Raw genomic sequence first — 21,802 nt, 5'->3', positions numbered from 1 at the left:
AGTTATACGGCCATTCGCCTCTAGGAGTTGGGGCATAAGCCCTAGCCACTTGATTTTCAGGAGTGATGCATGCACTCAGGCACGTCTGAAAATCAAGTCCTCCATATCTTTATGGCATAATAATCCATTCTAATAGAATGGTTTCCCTTGGATTTTATGGTGGCAAATAAAAATATTCAGTGATGTGTAGGAAATTAGTAGTGTAACAGCCACAGACGAAATCACTTGGCTAAATCCTGTGCCGCACGCTGAATATTTATGCCTCTGCTCCCACATGCAGTAAGCACTTGCCACATAGCTATCTGATTTAAATCAGCATTCCACACTGAACTTGTAGCAATCAGAGTGGAAATTGTCCTTATTGTGCATATGTTTGCTGCTTCAAAATGTCACCATTTGGCATTCTTGCATACCAATATTTCCATCAGCATGTCTAATATCTGCCAATCTGCTAGCCAGCAAATCGGAGGTTTCATTAACTAGAAATCCTGAATAAGCAAGTTTATTTCCTGCCGTTTGAATCCAGCTCTTATATACGAAGAAATCCAAAGTCAGATACAAACCATTCATCAGGCCCCAGCCATATATCCACCAGCTGCATCTGTGCTTGCCTGATAATAACCAACAGTAATATCAGACAGAATTTGCAACATCAAATTCTGCCACATAAAAAGAAACATAAAACCTGCATCTCAAGGGAGATTCTGTGCTAATCAGAAATGTTTATTTGGACAAAGGGCATTTGCCAATGCACAATTTGGGTCGCTTTTCCATGGATCCATTGAAACACTATTATTTTCTGTGGATGAACATTATGTAGAAATTCAGCCATCCCTGCTTAATCCTATTGGCTAAACTGTCTCTGTTGCTATACTGAAATAAGCTCACATTTTTCGAAGTGCAAACAATTATTGGATTTTTGCATCATGCAGCTTCAGCATTACACTTCTGATTGGGAGCCCTATTTTTTAACAATATTAGCTTTTAACATGAATGGAGGAAGAGTATCCTGGCAATTCTAATTAAATGGCAGCTTTCTACCCCAGTCAGAGGGGTACATGGTAGACTGAGCACAAGACTAGGAGCAAGGAACTCCTGATCTAGCTCTGGTTCTAATGCAGAACCAATATGGCCTTGACCAAGATATTTAGGACCAAACCTTCAAAAATGTCCTCTGATTTTGAATGCCTCAACATTTGAGTGTCCATCTTGAGGCACAGAGGGATCCTCATGTGAAAGGTGCTGAAAAGGAGGAACCCAACAATTAAAGAGTAAAGGCTGTATAAGCCTCCCTATTTTCAATTAATTTTCTATTTGTTCACCTCAGGGTACATCTACACTGCATGGCTATTTTGGGATACCGCAGGTATCCCGAAAAAAGCTACCTCATGTCTTCACAAGCCGCTCATTACTTCAAAATATTTTTCAAAATAACAGGCATGCTATTTCATCATCCAAGTAACCCTCGTTCCATTTTGGCATCCAGGTAACCCTCGTTCCAAATAGGCTATTCAGCATCAAATTTCAAAATAACACACTATTTCAAAATTAAATTAGAAATTCGATCAAACTAAGATACACAATTTGTGTAGCACAAATTGTGTATCTTATTTTGAGTTTTGGGTGCTGTGTAAATGCACCCTCACAGTCCCTTTCTGTATGTTTAGTTGACTTATCCCTGGAGTTTTAGTTGCACATGCAAACTACAGATAGGACACAATGTACTGACACTGGCTTATACCCTTTCAGAGCCTGAACACCTTAAGTTTTGCAGCACTTATCAGCTGGAGAGTGCTGGGGAAGTAAGAGTTAGCATAGGATGCTGTTCTCACATGGCCCTGACCTCCCAGTTTCTTAGACACCCACAATGGTGTTTTAGAAATTAACCCTAGCAGTGCTGGAGAATTTGACTTTGAGGTCCCAGAACTGCACCAGACCCTCCCTCCAGAACACTGAAAGCACTAACGGTGACTTTGATGTGGTACAATATTAGAGCTGCGCTATCTGTTTTACTCCGCGCATAGAAATGAACAGGTGCTTCACATTGTTACATATTCTCTCAGCTGGGACAGCAAAGTTCTTCCATAAGGAGAAGAAAAGGAAACTGCCCACCTGGGAAAAATGCTGGATCTCAAGCACAGTAATTGCCTTCCCCTTATCAGAGCTATACTGGTTAACAACCTTTTGCTGGAATGTGAATACCTCAGTTCTTTGTGGAATGCTTGGCAGCTATTGGCCTTGGCTATGCCCCCTGAAATTCCCACTAACACATTTTCTTAACCTGGTCTTGTGACCTAAAAACCCCTTTCCTCCCACTCAGGCATGGGTAGCGTTTGCATCTCCTGCAGGAAGGAAAACAGTAGTGGAAGATGGTCAGGAAAGTTTTGTCCGCTGCAGACAAATCCATCTGTCTGAGGTGTGGTAGAGCAGCTCAGAGGAAGAAATCTCTCACTGTGAAACTTCCTGTCACAGCTGCAAAAGTAGCAGCAGCACATACCGTGTAACAGAGCCAGCACCATCCAGGGCTGATAAGGACACAGCCTGAGCCTCTAGGACAGGCTAGTCTGCAGCCCCTGTGACCAGTAGCTATGTGCAGACGCTGGCACTTTTGAGTTTGGACATGGAGACCTAACATTAGAATTTCCTTGAGTTCTTTTTTCCAGCCTGTAGCAATGGAGAAGCCCCTCACTCTCACTGGAAACATCATTGTACATGAATGTTTTTTAAGATGTTGCTCACAAATAAAAGTACTCAGAAACCTTTAAAAAAATCCCAGCCTATTCACTCCTGGCAGTCTGGTGTTCCTTCAAACTGTCAGACTTAGCAGATTGTTTACTGGAAACGGTTCAATTGGCAGGACCTTCTGCTGTGCAGATGAAATTTTAAAATCCCGTTTCTTGTTGCGCTCAAAGAGTCTCTCTTTCCACTACACAGCTCCACAGAATTATTATTCACTTGTTTCCCATTGAATCAGAAAATATCCTCTCCCTTTCATTTCTATGGTAAAAATGTGCAAGGAATATTAACCCTCATGCATCAGGACATAAGCCAACCACTAACTGCCTGGGCTTTGGAGGAAACTTTCCCTCATAGGCATGATAATGTGTAATGGGCAATTATCCCTGAAGCAGCTGGCTTGGCCATTGGATGACTCAGGCTATTGGGCTGGATGGACCATTGGTCTGACCTGGCATGGCAATTTTTACGTTCCCACATGAGTGTCTCTTGGTAAACTGAGCATTTCTGTAACTCAGCACAGTCCTGCCCTTTCCAGACTTAAGATGAAGCTTAGTAGCTAGCATAAAGAGTCTACTGAAATTCTGGGGCTTTTATTCATCCATTCTCATTTCATGGTTGTGACTGCCTTAAATTTGTTTAGGCCTGTACTACCAGGACTAAACATTGGCCTGCTTTCGTAGCTGAATTGCACTTCTCTATTTTTTCAGCATGCATATTTGCACCGACCTGTGCTTGCAAGTGATTATAATGAGGCTCACCCAACTTAAATAGCTCACAGAAGCTTAACCTCTGCAATTCACTGTGGCTACGTCTACACTGGCATGATTTTCCGGAAATGCTTTTAACAGAAAAGTTTTCCGTTAAAAGCATTTTCGGAAAAGAGCGTCTAGATTGGCAGGACACTTTTCCGCAAAAGCACTTTTTGCGGTAAAGCGTCCATGGCCAATCTAGACATGCTTTTCCGCAAAAAAGCCCCGATCGCCATTTTCGCGATCGGGGCTTTTTTGCAGAAAACAAATCTCTGCTGTCTACACTGGCCCTTTTGCGCAAAAGTTTTTCAGAAAAAGACTTTTGCCGGAACGGGAGCAGCACAGTATTTCCGCAAGAACACTGACGATCTTACATGAGATCATCAGTGTTCTTGCGGAAATTCAAGCGGCCAGTGTAGACAGCTGGCAAGTTTTTCCGCAAAAGCAGATGATTTTGCAGAAAAACTTGCCAGTCTAGACACAGCCTATGTGTTTAGGAAACTGCATGCTACAACCCACATTCGCTGGTCAGAAGTTCAAATCGTGTCTGGGCTGTTATACTTTTGTCCTCTTTACTCTGACCACTGAAGTTCTGTTCTCTAAGGCTGATGCAATTTGTATCCAACTATTTTGTTCCATTTTTTTTATATTTTCTTACGTCTTGATCCACTAGAAAGCCAATAGCTACACACACCTCTTCTGGCTCATAACATACTTAACATCTTGAGTGAGTCCATTCTTTACTCTTTGTCCGTTTTTAGTTATAGGGTTCACCTTGCTGGGCATAATTTGCCTTTGTTTAATGATATTCCCTTAGTCCAATTAATTTTTTATATTTCACTTAACCATGCTGTTTTTCTTCTCTTCTTAATACTCTTTTGGGACTAGTGGTCGTGGGGGAGGAGGGTGGTCTCAAAGGTTTATACCGGGCATTCTGCGTTGGTGTGCACGGCGCCTGGCCTTCTCCCTGGGGCCTAGCACCCTCCGGATCTAGCCCCGCTGCCCGGAAGCATGCCTGGCAGAGATGCCACAGCGGTGGGCTCTCTCCCAAGAGGGCCGCGCCACTACCCTTGGCAGCGTAGAGTGCTGCTACCCCATCACACAAATTAATAGGATCGTGCACAATAATTTTTCTAAGGACCGGTACTGGGCTGCGGACCACACTTTGGGAAATGCTGCCTTATAGTAAAATATTTATCTAGTTCAAGGAAACAGCAATGAACATGCATGTAGGATTCCAGATAAGGAGAGAGTAAGAATGCCAAGACTATTGGGTTTCCAGAGGAAATTAATTATAGGTCAATATAAGAAAAGCCTGTTGGACATTCCTATTGGCACAGTTCCATAATGCAAGATGGCACTTAAAATGAACACAACATAAAATGGGTAACCATAAAACCTATTCATTTGTAGTTGTGGGGAAATACTAAAACAAAGATCTCCAAAAAAGCTTAATCTTTATATGAACAATTATAACAAGTGAGAGAAAATTATAATGGTTCCTAAAAATCCTCATGCATCAGGGTACAAGCTGATTACCTTCTCCTATCAGGAAGGAAACGAGTGCAGGACTGCATAATCCATGGGCATTTTGGATGTGTTGAAAAGCAGGCCATTAAATTAAATGGCCCATTTTTGCCATAGTAGAGCTGAAAATTTCTGTATTCTTGTGGGAACAGCCACTAAAGTGTCTGGCGGAAGATGGCAAGGGCAGAGGTGACTCCACACAACAATCTGTTACAGAGAAATAGACCCCAATGCATATGGATGGTAACATATTGCCTGGTCTACTCCTGGACAAGCTGCTGGTGCACATGGCTCAAATCCAACTTTGTAGTGGTTTTCCCCAAGCTGAAGTGGCATAGATTTTTCAGTGTATTTTTCAGTACTGTCTTGCTGCTTTGTTACCTAGGAGTTTATAGCTCCTCTAGAACAGCCACCATTCTTATTTCCTTACCAGTACAAATGAGTTGCCTACTAATAGTAACAAGTCTCAGAGTGGGAGCTGTGTTAGTTTGTATCTGCATAAACAATGAGTCGTCCTGTGGCACCTTAGAGACAGACAGATTTATTTGGGCATAAGCTTTTGTGAGTAAAAACCACTTTGTCAGATGCATGAATCTAACAAACTGTTTTTACCCACCACAGCTCACAGATCTGTTAATCTTCAAGGTGCCATGGGATACCTCGTTGTTTTTACTAATAGTAGCACATTCTATGACCCTTATCCTTTACTTCTGTTCAGAACCCTTCTAGGGCGTTAAAATTAATTGTGTTGGTGGGGAAGGTGGCAGTCCCCTGAGTTAATTAAAATGGACACAGCAAGGTCACACAACCGTTTGGAGACAGGGTAAAAATAAATGTAGGATGCTATCCATATTACAAGACCAAATTATGTTTTAATTCTATTCCCAAACCATGTTACTGCCTTGATGTATCCATGGTGTAATTGATATGAATGTTTCAGGGGTCATAGTGTTGTAACTGATCACTAGCATAGCTTTATTCTAATGCTGCAGATGGTCCCATAGATTTACCCATTTCTAATGTGTCTGAGGATACATCTACACTGCAGGCTTCTTGCACAAGAAGGTTTTTACAGAGGAGATCTTCGCAAAAGAGCATCCACACTGCAAAAGTGCATCGAAAAAGTGATGGGCTTTTTCACAAGAGAGCATCCAGACTGCCTGGGTGCTCTCTCACAAGTAAGCAGTGATTGCTATGGGCAGAATGGCCACGAGGGCACCTGTGCTTTTTCCTCTTCCCTCTTCTTGTGCAAAAAAACCCCTCTTCCCTGTCCACACACACTTTTTTGCACAAGAGCTCTTGAGCAAAAAGGAATTCTTCCTTGTAGACTGCGGATTACCAATTGCGCAAAGACCCCTCCGATCTTTCGATTTGCTTGCACAAAAACATGCTTGAGATGTGGAAACTCCGTGAGCTTTTGAAGAAAAACAACTGTTTTTCCGAAAAATAACTCTGTAGTGTAGACATAGCCTGAGAAAGCTACATCATAAGTGCTTCCAATGGGCCTGACTATTTCAGTCAGATATGGACAAACGGGGAATGCAGAGAAAAGCAATAAAAATGCTAACAGGTTTGGAACACGTGACCAAGGAGGGAAGGTTGAAAAAACTGGGCATGCTTAGTCTAGAAAAGAGAAGGTTGAGTCTTCAAATATATAAAAGTTTATAAAAAGGAAGGAGATCAATTATTTTCTGTGTCCATGAAGAATAGGATAAGAAGCAATTATCTTATTTTGTAGCACAGGAGATATAGGTGTTGATATTAGGAAAAACTATCTAGCTACAAGGATACTTAAGCACTGAAACTAGGATTGTCAACTTCTAATTGCACAAAACTGCGTATCCTTGTCTCACCCCCCACCATCCCCTTCCCTGAGGCCCTGCCCCTTTTCCAAAGCCCTGCCCCCACTCATACCATCCTTCCCGCCTTCCAGCACTCACTGTCCCCCACTGTCACTCACTTTCACTGGGCTGGGGCAGGCATTGGGGTGCAGGAATGACGAGGGCTCTCCCTGGCTCTGTGCAGCTCTTGGGAGTGACTGGCATGCCACGCTCCTAGGCTCAGGGGCAGCCAGGTGGTTCTGCACAGTGTGCACTGCCCACATGAGCCGCTCCTGTTGGCCATAGGTCCTGCCCAATGGGAGCTGTGGAGCAGGTGATGGGGAAAGGGGCAGCGCAGCACCATCCCTGGAGATTCTTTAGATCAGGTGGGACCAATACCTGTAAGAGATGGTCTATGTTTATTTGACCTTCCTTTAACACAAGGAGCTGGATTAAACATAACATAAAACAGTTTCTAGGAGATAAAACTTATCAAGGTAGGCTTGGCTTCAAGGCAAAATCCTTACCATATGTTCCCAACAACATGGCTGACCGCAATCCAAAGTTAGGCTCTCCCCCCATCCCCAAATTCAAAGAGCTGGTTACTCTGTCTTCGTAGGTGAGAAAAAGAGTGTGCTTGGGGTTTTCTACCCCTTTCTTTTATAGGCCAATGAACTTTGCTTTGAAGGGTAACCCTCAGAAGAACCCACTTCAAAGTTTACTCAAACAGTAAAGAAGGCATCATAAAGTCTAGCCATGAGAGAGACTCCATATTTTTTCTTCTCACCTGTGTTTGCTGAGATGCAAATTTGCTCTGCCTCTTGCCGTTTCCTCTCCCTGCTGGCTTAAGAACCTTGTTTACTACTTACATGTAAACTGAGGCGAACACACTTCTTCATCAGGGTCATTCTGCCTGGACAGGGCTCTGAAGGTTTGAATATGTGCTAAGAACATGATACAGGAGGATTTCATAACTTCATATATAATGTCACCACATGCGCTTCTCTATGATATTATTGACCAGCAAGGTATTAAGTTTCCACACAATACCTTGTAAGGCCCATTGGGTACAATTCCGATTATAATACTATGCAGAATAGTGATAGAAATGTAGCCGTGTTAGTCTGGGGTAGTTGAAGCAAAATGCAGGACTATGTAGCACTTTAAAGACTAACAAGATGGTTTATTAGATGATGAGCTTTCGTGGGCCAGACCCACTTCCTCAGATCAAATAGTGGAAGAAAGTAGTCACAACCATATATACCAAAGGATACAATTAAAAAAATGAACAAATATGAAAAGGACAAATCACATTGCAGAACAGGAGGGGGATGCGGGGGGGGGGGGGGGAAGGAAGGAAGGTAAGTGTCTGTGAATTGATGATATTAGAGGTAGGGAGAGTGGGATGTTTGTGAGTTAATGGTATTAGAGGTGATAATTGGGGAAACTGTCTTGGTAATGGGTGAGATAGTTCAAATGTTTGTTAAGTCCTTGTTGGCAAGTGTCGAATTCGAAAATGGCAAGTGTCGTATTCTGTGTAATGAACAAGGTGCCTCAGCTTTTCACACCTCTTTACAATAACAAGCAAGTGGGGAAAATCTGTCTTCACAGTTAGAAATCTTCACTCCATCCTGTTTGATTCTTTGCAGTGTCAGCCTCTTTTCTGCTGTCCTGTCTGAGGCCTCCTCCCTGGTGAGGTGGGAAGTACAGGACCCAGCTCCCTTCTTAAAGGACCAGTTGTTCTACTTTATTAATATGATCTCTTCCATAGCAAGCTTGCAATGAACATCCACTCAGCACGAGTCAGCTCTGTGGGAAAAGGAGAAGCCAAAGGCTGCAAGGAGTAATTAACTGGTTATAACACTGTCTTATAGGATGTCAAGGAGCTGTGGCACAGGCCCTGCATTTTAGTGCACGGACTACATCTTGTCTGTGGAAAGAGAAATGTAGCACATTGCAAGTGCTACAAAGACCACACAGGCTCATAGTAATTGATAATAGTTGTGTGTTTATAAAAATCACAGTTCAAAACATCTGGTTCCTGGTATCCTACAATCCCAATAAATTAAACTTCCATCAGTGATATAAAAGTCCCCCCACCCCATTATAAGGCATGAACTTTCTCAGCATGAGCAGATCAGTGAACTTCAACCACTAATTCAAAGTTTCCTTTGTAATATGCCATCTGAGGCATGAGCTCAGCAGTACTATAACCTGAGACTTCATCAGGTGATTTAACTGTAAATGTAGCTTGTGAAGAGATTTAGCTGCATCTCTCCCTCCCCTTCCCCCTCCAATTGCCTTTACGGAGGTTATATGCCAAACAATTTAAAAATATAACCCAGGTCTATTACCCACGTGCACTTCAATAGGTGGTCAATCCAGCTACCATCATTAAGTTCCTTTCCTGATTTATGGACACCTGCCGCACAGCGCTATAAATCAGGACATATATCAGCCCATATAATGGGAGAAAGACATGCTTTTAAAAAAAAAAAGCCAGTGTTATAACACAGAAATGGAAGCAATATGGACTTGTCCTCCTTGTGTACTGCTTTTGTGTTTCCAACCAAAGCAATGAAAAGGAGGAGTGCACAGAAAACTGTTTAGGCTTATTAGGCAAAATGTGGTAAATGTGTGAGATTCTTGTGTGTGTTGGGGGTTTTTTTTGTTTGTTTGTTTATTGTTCTTGTTTTTTTAAGTGGGAAAGAGGAAGAGGGGTGGCTTGCAGACTTCAAGAAAAAATACGATTGGCTGGTGATGTGACACAAGACAGGGAGATGGGGAGGACATTAGAGCAGTGGGGAAGAGATTCATGTCTTTTACTGTCCATCTGCAAAGCACAACAAAAATAGCTGAAACATCGGTTTCCTGCTTTATCGGCTCTGTGAATAAGCATATCAATTTCTATAGCATTTCTGAAGGCTTGCTGAAGGGGAAAAAAATTCATCCCTTAGGACCTGGACAGCAGCAGAGGCAGCATATGGTCTGCTAGAACCAGTGGCTGAGTGCATTTTGTGTGTGTTTACATTAAAAAGGTGACTTTGTGAGTAATTTAAGAAGTAAGGGGGGTTCTTTTTACTTTTCTTTTCTTTTCTTTTCTTTTCTTTTCTTTTCTTTTCTTTTCTTTTCTTTTCTTTTTAAATCCTGCCTAAGCTGATGCAGCTGTCGAAGCCAATAACGTTTCAGTAAGGAAGCTGAGCTGCATTTGGGAAGCATAAAGGGTGCAGACGTTATTTATGGCTGCTGGCTTCCTTGGGGTGGTTCGCTGGGACTCTCAAGAGCAGAGGTCTTCTGGATAACAAACTCATCCTGGGAGGAAGAGGGAAGGCACTTGATGAGGATATTAACATCCCCGAAGCAGCTAAAGAAAGGAATTGTGGATATTTTCTCTTTCCCAGCAGCTGCTGCTTACTCAGATGAGGAGTGAAGACCCTGCAAGTTCATGGGAAAGTGACTGCAACCTCCTTGTATGCTCCCAAGTTTGTATGAACATAGCAGGGGAGCATGGTTTAAAGGATGGAATCACTGGGATAAAATAAATACTAATAGGGATTTGTTTGCAGTGGATAAACTGCGGCTTTTTCTCTTTAATCACTGACTAAAACTACATGTTCTTTCTCGTAAAGGAGGCATGAAATGTAACTTGCTGTCAGAAAGATGTCTTTCTGCAAACAACACCTCTGGATGTTTATCTTTCTGGCATTGTGCACTAAACTCTTTGAAATGTAAAAAAGGCTACATCGCTAATCACATTGTTGCTTGAAGATCAACAGTGACATGACATATATTTTGTCATGTTTCCACTTTGGCCGTGCTTTCTCTTTTTAATGGAAACAGTGGCATTCATTAAGGACTATGTTGATGGGTTTTGGTTTGTTTGTTTGTTTGTTTGTTTGTTTGTTTGTTTGAATCCTCCTCTGCCTTTTCCCTAGAGCTCCCAGTCACAAAATTATCATCTGCCATTTACTGTTGATTGCTGATTTTAGCCTTAACACCATTTCCAGCTGTTGGCAAAAGGCATCTTGATATCACATGTATTTTCCCCAGTTGCCGGGCTAAATACAGGCCTTGGTTACATGTGTGTAATGCCACTGAAGTCAGTGCAAATGTGTGAATGCAACTAAAGGCAAACTCTGCTCTTGAAAAGCTGTGAAATGTAGAGTATCTTATCATCTTATTCAGATCTGTACTTCATTCCAGAATAGAGAAATTAACCTCTAACTAAAATAACATGATAAACTTAAAAAACAACAAATAGTCTGGTAGCACTTTAAAGATTAACAAAACATGTAGATGGTATCATGAGCTCTCTTGGGCACAACCCACTTCTTGAGATGACCAGAGTGTTGGATGTCCACAACCAAAAATAAGGAAGGAGAGGGGAAGAGGAAAAAATGGGAGCGGGGGGAAAGAGGCAGTGGGTATATAAATATCAAAGGGAAAGCCGAGCAGTATGTAACAGGTAAAACAGATAGTCTATAAGCACCTAAAGACATGGTTCTCCTTTGCAGATTCTTTTTTTCTCTGTGAGCTTATTGAGTAGTTGAAATAGCTTTGGAGGTGGTAGACATAAAAGTAAAAGCAAAAGCTATCAAGAATATCACTCCATTTATTAACACACTATTTGAAGTTAAGAGTTTTCAAACATTTCCATACTATAAATACTGAGAGTTTCATGGAACTCCTCCCTTCCCAGTTGTCACTGCATCCTGCACCTGTGGCAACTACAGAAATTGATTCTTGGACAAGCAGTAAGGGTATGTCTACACTACAAAGTTAATTCGAACTAACAGCTGTTAGTTCGAATTAACTTTCATAAGCGCTACACAGGCAAACCGCTAGTTCGAACGTAATTTGAACTAGCGGAGCACTTAATTTGAACTAGGTAGACCTCATTCTACGAGGACTAACGCCTAGTTCGAATTAAGTAGTTCGAATTAAGGGCTGTGTAGCCACTTAATTTGAACTAGCGGGAGGCTAGCCCTCCCCAGCTTTCCCTGGTGGCCACTCAGGGCACCACCAGGGAAACTTGTCTGCCCCCCTCCCGGCCTCGGAGCCCTTAAAGGGGCACGGGCTGGCTACAGTGCCCATGCCAGGTGCAAGCCTTCCAGTACCCAGCCAGCAGACCTTGCACCTGGCACGGCATGAGCCAGCCACCCACTTCCACCCAGCCCTCCACCTCTTCCCGGGACCAGGCTGGCGGCTCCCAGGAGCCTGCCCGGGGCCGCAAGAGGCGGGCGCCCGCCTGGTCTAGTGCGGAGATCGTGGACCTCATCCAGGTTTGGGGGGAGTCGTCCAACGTCCACAACCTCCGCACTAGGCACAGGAAAGTGGCCGTCTAGGGCAGGATAGCTGCCAGCCTGGCCACCCAGGAGCAAGTTTGCATGAAAATCAAGGTGGTCCAGTGAGACCCCCCAACCCTGAGCCCTGAGCTTAGAACATAAGAACATAAGAATGGCCGTACTGGGTCAGACCAAAGGTCCATCTAGCCCAGTAGCCTCTCTGTCGACAGCAGCCCACACTAGGTACCCAGGAGGGGATGGACCGAAGACAATGACTAAGCCATTTGTCTTGTGCCATCCATCTCCAGCCTTCCACAAACAGAGGCCAGGGACACCATTTCTACCCTCTGGCTAATACCACTGTATGGACCCAACCGCCATCACTTTATCTAACTTCTCTTTAAACTCTGTTATAGTTCTAGCCTTCACAGCCTCCTGCGGCAAGGAGTTCCACAGGTTGACTATTTGCTTTGTGAAGAAGAACTGTCTGTTATTAGTTTGAAGCCTGCTACTTATTCATTTCATTTGGTGTCCTCTAGTCCTTCTATTATAGGAACTAATGAAGAACTTTTCTTTATGCACCCTCTCCATACCACTCATGCTTTTATAGACCTCTATCATATCCCCCCACAGTCTCCTCTTTTCTAAGCTGAAAAGTCCCAGTCTCTTTAGCCTCTCTTCATATGGGACCTGTTCCAAACCCCTGATCATTTTAGTTGCCCTTTCCTGAACCCTTTCGAAGGCCAAAATATCTTTTCTGGGGTGAGGAGATCACATCTGTACACAGTACTGAAGATATGGCATATCATAGTTTAATATTTCCCCTCCTCCTTGTTCCCCTGGCTTCCCCCTTCCAGCTCCCTCCTCCCAGGTTTCCCCCTCCCCTCTCCCACCCTCTCTCTTCCCCTCTCCCACCTCCTTTTCCCAGTCTCCCCCAGTTTTGTGAAATAAAGAGAGTTTTATTTTTGACCACACGTGTCCTTTATTTTGTACATCAGGAAGGGGGGCTAGGGACGGGTAAGTGGAAGGGTGTGAGGGAGGAATGGGGTACGAGCCCCCGATGAGGAGGACTGGGGTGGCTCTGTGGGCTCCTCGGGGTGGAAACTCTCCTGCAGCCCCCCAATTGACCTCTCTGGATGGCAGCCTGCGGCAAATGCAGCCGGGCTGATGGCCAAGTTCTGTGATGTGCTGAGTGTGGGCATTCAGGGCACTCCAAGCCAGGACTGCTTTGCTGTCCCTCATCAAGATAGACAAGCAAACGGGGAACCATGAGAACTGTCTGTCCGGGGTGGGGGTCGGGTCCCTTTAAGCACAGCCCTCGGCTAGCCTGAGACAGCAGCTCCACGCTCTAAGTCCTAACCTGATGCCCTGCCGGCACTGCTTCCAGCCAGCTTTAACTTTGGTTCAGGGTCCACTCAATGTGGACATGCTAGTTCGAATTAGCAAAATGCTAATTAATGCTGTGGTGTAGACATACCCTAAGAGAGTAACGTGGTTTTAGCTTCTGGAAACAAAGAGGAAAGCGAGCCATCAGTTCTCCACCAACCACCAGCAAGTGCCTTAGGCTATGTCTACACTGCCACCCTAGTTCAATCTAGGGTGGCAGTGTAGACATAACCTTACAGACCCAGGTGTGGGACATGCAGATTCATATTATAAGTACATATCCAATATGCAACTAATTCCTGCTGGATTTTAAGGTCCAGGTTTCCAAAGGGATGTTCCTACAAAAAATGTCATATTTGCAATTTGGATAATGGAGCCTCTCAGCAAGTATTTGTACAAATGCAGCTTTGTGCACGTCCTATGGCAACTGAAGGTTTCCATGCATACCTGTTGGACTCACCTTTGACTATGCAGCTTTAAAGAAATAAGCTGTCCTTTTTTTGTGAAATTCTCATCTCAATGACAGGTTCTTCTGCCTGTGGACTGAGGGCAGTGTTCAGAGCTGATTTAAAGCACAGTGGGTGGAAGCCATTTGCAATGCACACAGAAGTTGTATTGGCTCTACCAAACCCAGGGAATATGCTACGTAATCCTGAGTGCCACCTACTATCACGAGTCAATTAACTAACCATATACAGTACATAGATATAGAACACTCTAGTAATAGGCAGTACCAGCGCAGGGTTTTAGATTTGAAAGACAAAGCAGAACATGCCCCTAAACAAAGCTATGACCTCTTGAATGCTTCAATATATATTGATTTATTCAAAGGAAAAGAAGATTGCTGGTGATTAAGTGTCCACCTGACACAGATTTATATCTTTTCAAAAACCTGGTGATTAGTGTAAAGGGCATATTCTTATCATGATGCCTTATAATTTACATGCCTCAATTAGTTGGTGTGCATTTGTTTTGCCTAAGGATAAGGTGCAGTGTAATGCTACACACAGCAGTTTCTTTTCAGTGTCCTCCCAAAATGGAAAAGTTCTGTTGAGATAGTGCCCAGCAATGCACTGTTAGATACAAACCATAAATCTTTGGTGTTAATCAATATTTAAAAAAATCCAGGGCTGTGTCAGCCAGACCTATGAGAGCGCATAACTGATTGGCTCCTTATACAACAATGCCCCAGGGCAACACCTTCTGGAAGAGTTCAAAGAGCAGAAATCTACTGGTGCCAGCCAGTGATCCATCTATCTGCATTAACTTTGATTTCCTTCTTTTGACACTCATTTTTTCCACTGAGGCGGATGGAAACCACATATAAGAGTAACTTCCATGCCTGTCATAATGAGAGCTTGAAACTGTCAGCATTTGTATATATGCACTACGGCTGGTTCTTCTCTCGCTTCAAGTTACGTTGGCCAAACTCTATGGATAGCTAACTGCATTGTATAGGCAGTGTAAAAGAAGAATCAAGCCATACCAATCCTGAGACTACCTCTGTACTACAGCAGAAAGTGTACTTAAACTGTGCAACTCTAAGCTATATGAATTACGTGGCTGAAGTCACTGTATTTTAAGTTGAGTTATTGTGGCATCTACTCTAGGGATGTTAACTGGTTAAACTATAAGCATATTGATAAGCATGAAGCTTACCGGTGTGCATACAGGTTAACTGGCCCTTACTAGTTATGTCCAGCATTGGCCAGTTACACTAGTTCAAGCTGCCCTGGCGGGACCAGCAAAAAAACCCTAGCCACACTGGTATCCCATGACTGCAGCAGGGCTGGGCAGCAGGATCTAGGTTTAAAAGGCTAAGCAGTTAAGCACCATTGTTTAACCAATTAACTGTTTTAACATGCTACTCTACAGGGGATAAATGGGAGAAACTCTCCCATCAACTTCCCTTACCCTACCTAAGATAAGAAGAGTAATAGGGCTGAGAGAAGAGTGCTCTGTAGTTGATTTGGCAGGTCTTCACTAGACCCGCAAAATAGGCTGCCGGTGGATCGATTTCAGAGGCTCCTGTGAGTCTCACTTTTTAAGGAAACTAAAGATCAAGAGACTCTGAATCATGCTGTCTGTATGTAAAGACTGGAAGGATTAATGTTAATGATATCCTTTCTCAGCCCAGTTGCTAAATTTTAGCCTGAAGAGCGGATGTCCTCCCCCCACCATTCCCGCTCACCCTGCTGGTGCATTGATAGAGAATTCTCCGACAGAAGGTTATCTATGTCTTCAGAACCTGACTGTATGAAAACCCAGTATAAATACCACAAGGTTAACACCACCACTGCTGACACCAGAGGAACTGCATCCTGTGGGAGATGGTTGTTATGGCAAATGTGACAACAAATACAGACCTCACACATTTAATAAAGTGAATTCGATTTAAGACAGGAAGGAACTTCCCCAAAGAGGTCGTATCTACCTGGGCAAAAATGATATTCTCAAGTCTTCATCATTGAAACTACACAGGTTGTGGCAACTGCAAGAATGCTGGTGTGAACAAGGCAAAGGGACTTTCCACTTTTCTCTGAGGCTGGATCACACAGTGATGGAAATGCTGGTCTATAATAGTATTTCCAAAGCTGCTGTCATCCTTGGTGCTGCCTTGGAAATAGTATTGGATAATGCCATCCATGAGATGCCCCGAGAAAGGTGGCAGGGTCCAAGAAAATGGTTAAAGTCTTTTTTTTTTGGAGAGAGGCAACCAGACAGTTGGGAAACTGCACCTCAACCTCTAGATCTCTCTCTTGTAGAATCCCACAAGGATCAGTTCTCTTTCTGGTCCTTTATAGCATCTGCATGCAGCCACGAGGTAAACTAGAAAGATGATAGGAACTCAAGTATCATTAATATATGGATGACACACTGCTTTTTTAAATCCTTCACCACATACAGCCACACCTCCACCACCACCAATGTAGAATCACAGAAATGTAGAGCTGGAATGGCCTATGGGAGCAGCAAGGGTAGTACTTCCAGGTGCTTGCAGCATGCTGAGACCCCCTGCTCCTCTGCCCCCCAGGGCCACATGCTGCGCAGAGACACACACGCTGGTCCCAGCAGCCAACTGCTTTGAGCGCGGGTCCGGAGGTGCTAGCCAGGGCGAGTAGATACCCATCGGAGATGGTAGACAAACAGTGCTGGAAGGATAGCAATTGAATCCAGATAGACAGTGATTGTAGCAGAAGAAAACATTTAGCATCAATAATATTGGCCCTCCAAAAAACTAGCTGTTCTGAAAACAATATCTAATATATATCAAATACACTGTGTTTGGGGAAAATAGACCTTTAAAATGGCAAAACAGTGTAAATTTTGCAGGATATCTTAAAAATAATATTTTCTCCTAATAAAATGGCATAAATCATTTCTCTGCAAGATGCAGTGCTAAAATCACCATTGAGCAGCAAGTGCCACAAAAATCCTTTTCTACAAAATGGCTGCATGTGAAGAGAGTTATTAAATCTTCCACTGCACCCTTTAATAATGCAAAGAAAAGCAAAACTTCTCTGCAAGTGCTTTGCTTTCCCAGTTTCCAGGGAACCAGCTGCTATGTTATGTCATATTCAAAAAAAGGTCTCAAGAAAGTCAGAACCAGCATATTAGCAGAGCTGTTTATCTGCAGCCAACCAAGAGAGTAGGGTGCTGCTCATATCAATTTTCTGTGTTCTGATTGGTCCATCTTCTTGACACTCAGATGTCACTGTGATCCTGGTGATAAAAAAGGCTTCCCGAAAAAAGACTGGATTTGGGCAGCATACAATTGAGCCAAGTGGGAATTGACAATATTACTCATGAGGAGGCTTTTAAAGATAAAGTTAAATGGAAGAGTATATTTTCAGCAGTTTAGTTACTCTAATATCCTTGGTAGAACAGTGAATTTTTCCTTCTTTCTTCTCTCTGAACTCGCTATATTCAATCACCTTGCTTTTTTACAAAATACAGAGTATATAAACTGTTATATGTTGGTCTCACTTCCACTTCTAAAACTCCAGTGAAACAGAATTATTTCCTATTATCTGAAAAAAGAAAGAGGAAGTCTCTTGTACAGAAAAAGAAACAAGGAGAAAAATATCAGGCATGTTATATTTGGACATGAAATACAGAGTTTGATATGATCTGAATCTAAACTTTTGCAAAGTTCATTATGTGTCCGGATTTAATTTTCCCATTCAGAGCATTAGAGAGATATCCCTAGAAGTAAATTTTGGTTCCAAATCTGGTTTTGAAACAAAGCTAGTTAGTGGAAAGGTTCAGATCCTGTAGTCTAATTTTGGCCCATCTTTAATATAAGGTATGTGTACCAGTGTATGTATATGAATACAACATAGTGCCGCAAGCAAGAAAATCTCTTAGGGTATGTCTACACTACAAAGTTAGTTCGAACTAACGGACGTTAGTTCGAACTAACTTTAATAGGTGCTACACTAGCGCTCCGCTAGTTCGAATTTGAATCGAACTAGCGGAGCGCTTAGTTCGAACTAGGTAAACCTCATTTTACGAGGACTAACGCCTAGTTCGAACTAGCTAGTTCGAACTAAGGGCTGTGTAGCCCTTTAGTTCGAACTAGTGGGAGGCTAGCCCTCCCCAGGTTTCCCTGGTGGCCACTCTGGCCAACACCAGGGAAACTCTATGCCCCCCTCCCGGCCCCGGACCCCTTAAAGGGGCACGGGCTGGCTACGGTGCCCGTGCCAGGTGCAAGCCTGCCAGCACCCAGCTAGCAGACCCTGCACCTGGCACGGCACAGAGCCACCCACCCGATGACCCCCAGCCCACCCCCTCTTGCCGGGACCAGGCTGGCGGCTCCCGGGAGCTTGCCCTGGACCGCAAGAGGCGGGCACCTTCCTGGGCTAGTGCGGACATCGTGGACCTCGTCCACAACCTCCGCACTAGGCACAGGAAAGTGGCCGTCTAGGGCAGGAGAGCTGCCAGCCTGGCCACCCAGGACCAGGTGTGCATGAAAATCAAGGGGGTCCACTGAGACCCCCGACACTGAGCCCTGAGCTTACAATGGCCGTCCTAGGTCAGACCAAAGGTCCATCTAGCCCAGTAGCCTGTCTGCCGACAGCGGCCAACCCTAGGGACCCTGGAGGGGATGGACCAAAGACAGTGACCAAGCCATTTGTCTCGTGCCATCCCTCTCCAGCCTTCCACAAACTTTGGGCAGGGACACCACTCCTACCCTCTGGCTAATAGGACTCCATGGACCCAACCTCCATCACTTTATCTCACTTCCCTTTAAACTCTGTTCTAGTTGTAGCCTTCACAGCCTCCTGCAGCAAGGAGTTCCACAGGTTAACTATTTGCTTTGGGAAGAACAACAACTTTCTCTTACTAGTTTCAAGCCTGCTACCCATTCATTTCCTTTGGTGTCCTCTAGTCCTTCTTTATGGGAACTCAGGAAGAACTTTTATGAATGCACCCTCTCCACCCAACCCCTGCTTTTAGAGACCTCTATCCTGTCCCTCCTCCGTCTCCTCTTTTCTAAGCTGAACAGTCCCAGTCTCTGTAGCCTTTCTTCATCTGGGACCTGTTCCCAACCCCTGATCATGTTAGTTGCCCTCCCCTCTCCCAGCCTTTCTCTTCCCCTCTCCCACCTCCTTTTCCCAGTCTCCCCCAGTTTTTTTCAATAAAGACAGAGTCAATGTTGGAAGAAACGTTATCTTTATTTTGTACATCAATAAGAAGGGGGGCTAGGGAAGGGTAAGTGGAAGGAGGTGAGGGAGGAATGGGGTACGAGCCCCCGATGGGGAGGACTGGGCTGGCTCTGCGGGCTTCTGGGGGTGGAAGCTCTCCTGCAGCCCCCCAATTACTCCCTCTCCCCAGATGGCAGCCTGCGGCAAGTGCAGCCGGGCTGATGGCCGAGTGGTGTGATGTGCCCAGTGTGGGCACTCAGGGCACTCCAAGCCAGAACTTCTTTGCAAGCGGGGCACCCCTTAGAACTGTGTGTCCGGGGTGGGGGTCGGGACCCTTTAAGCGCAGCCCTCGGCTAGCCTGAGACAGCATCTCCATGCTCTAAGTCCTCCTTTTATGCCCTGCCGGCACTGCTTCCGGCCATCCTTAAGCCGTGTTCAGAGTCCACTCAATGTGGATTTGCTAGTTCGAACTAGCAAAACGCTAGTTCGAACTAGTTTTTAGTTCTAGATGCGTTAGTTCGAACTAGCTTAGTTCGAATTAACTAATTCGAACTAAGTTAGTTCGAACTAGCGCTGTAGTGTAGACGTACCCTTAGCTATTAATACATACCACTTATACAGTACTTTCATCATCAAAGTACTGTATTTTACCAGAAAAGAATCAAACATTCCCATCAGCCCTGCTCAAATTTTACAGCAGGCTGTGATTTGTCCAAGGACATAGGCAGACAGTATAAGAGCAAGGATTAGAGTTGTTTGGAACAGTGAAGTCTACAGTCAAACTTGTCTAATATTTTCTGTGATAAGACATTGTTTTCAGCCGCTTATATCATTTTGCCAAACAAAACCATTTGGGCTGAAATTTCCCATGCCAGGTGCTTTTTCTGCTTCAGGATGATTTTTTATATATATATATATATATATAACAGATTCAGCAAAATTGGTTCAGCCATTTCCGATACTGATGTTAGGGAAGAAAATATTGCTCTTCCTGTGTTTAAAAATTCTTGCAACCATTTTGTTGAGAAGTTCTAGAATGTCCAGGCTAGGAATGCAGCCTTTGGATGGGAGAGGAACTGGCTACAGAGGAAATGGGATATGAGTACAGTGTGACAGTGTGACAGGAACAGACTGGGAAGATGAGAGCAAAAAGATCAGGCTGTGATGGGAGAAAGGGTCTCTACTCACCACTAGAATATACTTGCCACCGCAACTACGCAAAGAGTGCATCTCATTTCCCTTCTTGATGCTGGCTCACACAGAGGATAACAGCCTACTGCTCCTACCAATTGCTCCATCGATTTTTGGTAGAGGAATGTGCAGGGCATATAAAGATTCCAGACCTGCAGCTGATGCACATAGCAGGTTGGTCTGGTTCTATGATATGACATTTTGATGATTTTTTAATTTTTTTTTACTTCCAAAATAACATACAAAAAGCAATATTAAAAATATTAAAATTACAAAGTCAAGCATTCAGAAGATAGGAAATGCCAGAATTACGGGTGGCCATTAAAGCATAGTTTGGCTCCCTTGTGTATATGATTAAAAACTGATCAATATTTTGCTGAAATACATTGTTTCAGCACATTTGAAATACTTCACCGAGACATACTGCTTTTGTCTATTTTTTTGTGCAAGGGAGAAATTTTTGCACACTACCTCCCAATGAGTAAGGCACTGGCCTGAAATGTGGGAAATGCAGAGGCAGTCCCTGCTTTGGCTCTTTGTAATAATCTAGGATGAACAAACTTTGCTTAGAATGGGAGACTTAAACCTGTGTTTTCATAGGCCAGTTCTCTAATATGTGCACACACACTCCCCATCACAAATAGAAAGTGCAGATTTCGGTCCAAAACCAGCCATTTCAACACAACTTCATTTTCATCGAAACATGTGAAAGATTTGATTTTCTGTACCAGTGAGGAATGAAAACAAATTTTAAAACATCAAAAATTAGTGTGAGATGGAATTCTCATCTTCTGGTCAGCTCTCATTTTGGTACCATCTTTAAGTTGCACAATCCCATAGTATTCTTTTCCCCAGGACGCCTGCCTCATTGACTGGACAGGATGGACATTGCTCAGGGAATGACTCAGAGTCGTGTACTGAATTAGGCTGCTGTTCATAGAGCTGCCGTCTCATTTGTTACAGACATTGAACAATGTGTAGTGAATAAGGAAAGGGATGGTACCATGGTTAAGGTGGTGGACTGCTGCCCTGGAGCACTGGATTCTATCCCTGGCTGAGCCACATAGTCTCTGTATGCTGCTGGGGAGTCATTTAAACTAATCCTTTCACATACGGTAACTGATTTAATTGTGTGGATTCCTGATTTGATAGTTAGGGCATGATTTGCATTCAGAATTGCTACAGAAGTCAGTGGTACTGATGGTCTAAAAATATAAAGCACCAAGTACTATGAAAAATCAAACACTCAGTGTCTCAAATTGGGGTCCCAAAATTAATGGGCAATTTTGACAAGTTTGTACTTAATCGTTCTGTACTTCAGTCCCCCATCTTTAAAATGTGATAGTAATACCACGCCAGCTCAAGGGGGTGTTGTAAAAATAAATTCATTCGTTTCTGAGATCCAGTCATATACTAAGGTAATGAGCACCATAGGAAAGCCTGTTATTAAATTAACA

The sequence above is a fragment of the Pelodiscus sinensis genome, chromosome 1, assembly GCF_049634645.1.
Source record: "Pelodiscus sinensis isolate JC-2024 chromosome 1, ASM4963464v1, whole genome shotgun sequence".
NCBI classification, from domain to species: domain Eukaryota; kingdom Metazoa; phylum Chordata; order Testudines; family Trionychidae; genus Pelodiscus; species Pelodiscus sinensis.
This window is presented reverse-complemented; position numbering follows the sequence as displayed.